The sequence below is a fragment of the Oratosquilla oratoria genome, chromosome 6 (assembly GCF_046742065.1).
Source record: "Oratosquilla oratoria isolate Oo_2021 chromosome 6, ASM4674206v1, whole genome shotgun sequence".
In the NCBI taxonomy this organism is placed as follows: domain Eukaryota; kingdom Metazoa; phylum Arthropoda; class Malacostraca; order Stomatopoda; family Squillidae; genus Oratosquilla; species Oratosquilla oratoria.
In genome coordinates, this window is record NC_134782.1 from 62,088,554 (window position 1) to 62,091,053 (window position 2,500).

Sequence of the window (2,500 nt, forward strand, 5' to 3'; positions counted from 1 at the left end):
TTAATCCAAAGAAAGACCTGACCTATTTGATTACAGTCGTTTCTCCTCAGTTAGATGACCTTGACCTTGACCTTGACCAGAATAAGATATCAAAGAGGGATCGCATCGGATGGGTCATAATGACGTCCTTAGTTGAATGAAATCGTCTTCGACAGCGAGAGTAACTGCAGTGGACGGGTGACAAGCCTCCTTGTCAATTCTTTGTGCGTCGACATATTCTTAACCTCATGGGAACAAAATTGATCATCGTCATCATCACCACCACCATAATCATCATCATCATCATCATCATCATCATCATCATCATCATCATCATCATCATCATCATCATCATCATCATCATCATCATCATCATCATCATCATCATCATCATCATCATCATCATCGATCATCATCACCATCATCCCCATCCCCATCATCACCATCATCATCATCATCGATCATCATTACCATCATCATCATCATCATCATCATCATCATCATCATCATCATCATCATCATCATCTATCATCATCATTATCATTATCATCATCATCATCGATCATCATCACCATCATCCTCATCCCCATCATCATCGATCATCATCATCATCATCATCATCATCATCATCATCATCATCATCATCATCATCATCATCATCATCATCATCATCATCATCATCATCATCATCATCATCATCATCATCATCATCATCATCATCATCATCATCATCATCATCGTCATCATCATCATCATCATCATCATCATCATCATCATCATCATCATCATCATCATCATCATCATCATCATCATCATCATCATCATCATCATCATCATCATCACTTGCTATTCAAAGCTCGTTAAGGTGAGGCAATGGGGAGTAGTGAGGGGTGAGGGATGGGGGGGTGATGGGAGGGGATGAGAAGGAGTGGGTGGAAGGGGGGGGGAGATTGCGAAAGTGCAAAGACCCCAATCTAAACACCCCGGGGGAGACAAAGGGTTTGGGAAACAAAGGTACTTTGGGGTGAGGGCGCCGAGAGGTTCAGGGCCGGGGCGGTGGTCGTTGGTGGGCTCAATTGACGTAGATCTTGAAAAAGCGTATGAGTAAGTGGCTGGCTGGCTGGGCGGGCGGGTGGGGGTTTGTCTAAGTAGCGGTTGGAAGCTATCAAGAGAAGGAGAAACAAGGAAAGGTGACGATAATGTCTAAAAGGTAAAGACAAAGCGACAGGAAGTATGGAGTGGTTTGAGAAGGGCTAAGGAGGAAGGGAAGAGAGAGGAGGAGGAGGAGGAGGAGGAGGAGGAAGAGGAAGGGGGGTCGGGGGGGATATTGAAGCTCTTCAATGGAAAGAGGGGACTGGGAGAAGAAGCCGTAGTAGGACGACAAGGAGGAAGAGGAGGAGGAGGAGAAGGAAGAGGAAGAGGAGTAAGAATGAAGAATGAAGACATGGAGAAGGAGACAAGGGGGGAGAGTTTAAAGAAGACCAAACGGGAGAGAAGGATAATGAGGAGAAATAAGAGGTGAGGAGAAGCAAGACAATGAGGAGGAACAAAGAAGAATGAGGAGTAAGAGGAGGAGGAGGAAGAAAAGGAGTAAAAGGAGGAAGAAAAAGAATCAAAGGAAGAAAAGTGACAAGGAGAAAGAAGAAAGGTAAGAGAAGCTGGAGGAGAAGGAAGATGAAAAAGAGGAGGAGGAGGAGGAGGAGGAGGAGGAGGAGGGGAAGGAGCAGGAGAAGGAATATGAAGGGGGAAGAGGAGAAGGGAGGTGGGAGTGTAATAGGGAAAGGGAAAGAGGAGGAGGAGGAGGAGTAGGAGGAAGAAGTAACAAGGGGAGTAGGAGGAAAAGAAGGAAATGGAGAAGTAGCAGAGGAGGAGGAAGAGGAGGAGGAAGAGGAGGAGGTGTGGGAGTAGGAGGGGAAGGAGTGATGGGAGTTTTACGGGAGTTGTCGTAAGAACGGGAGAGAGGGAGTATTGGGGTTCCTTAGGGAGTGGGAGTGGGAGAGGGGGGAGGTTGCTGGTAGTTAGGGGGTGGGGGCCGAAGGGGGCCTCTTCAGGCAAAAGAGGGGGTCAGAGGAGAAGGGCACTATACAGCACAAGATGGAGGGTAGAGAGAGAGAGAGAGAGAGAGAGAGAGAGAGAGAGAGAGAGAGAGAGAGAGAGAGAGAGAGAGAGAGAGAGAGAGAGAGAGAGAGAGAGAGAGAGAGAGAGAGAGAGAGAGAGAGAGAGAGAGAGAGAGAGAAGAGGGCAAAGATGACGGCTTCGGTCGTAGATACTCCTGGCATGGACTCCTCATCTTCTCCTTCTACTATTTAGTAAGAGTAATAAGATAATAAAACAAATAAATGAACAAATAGGTAACGATATAAGTAAATTAACATTGAAAATTAATCAATGAAATTAAACGATAGATGAAACTGAGTTCATTCGTACCAGTTGCCATAGTAACAAACAAAAACCTCACTTTCTAACTCTCACACTCAAAGTCTCACTCGTTCTCACGCTTATAACTATACTGACACCCTCA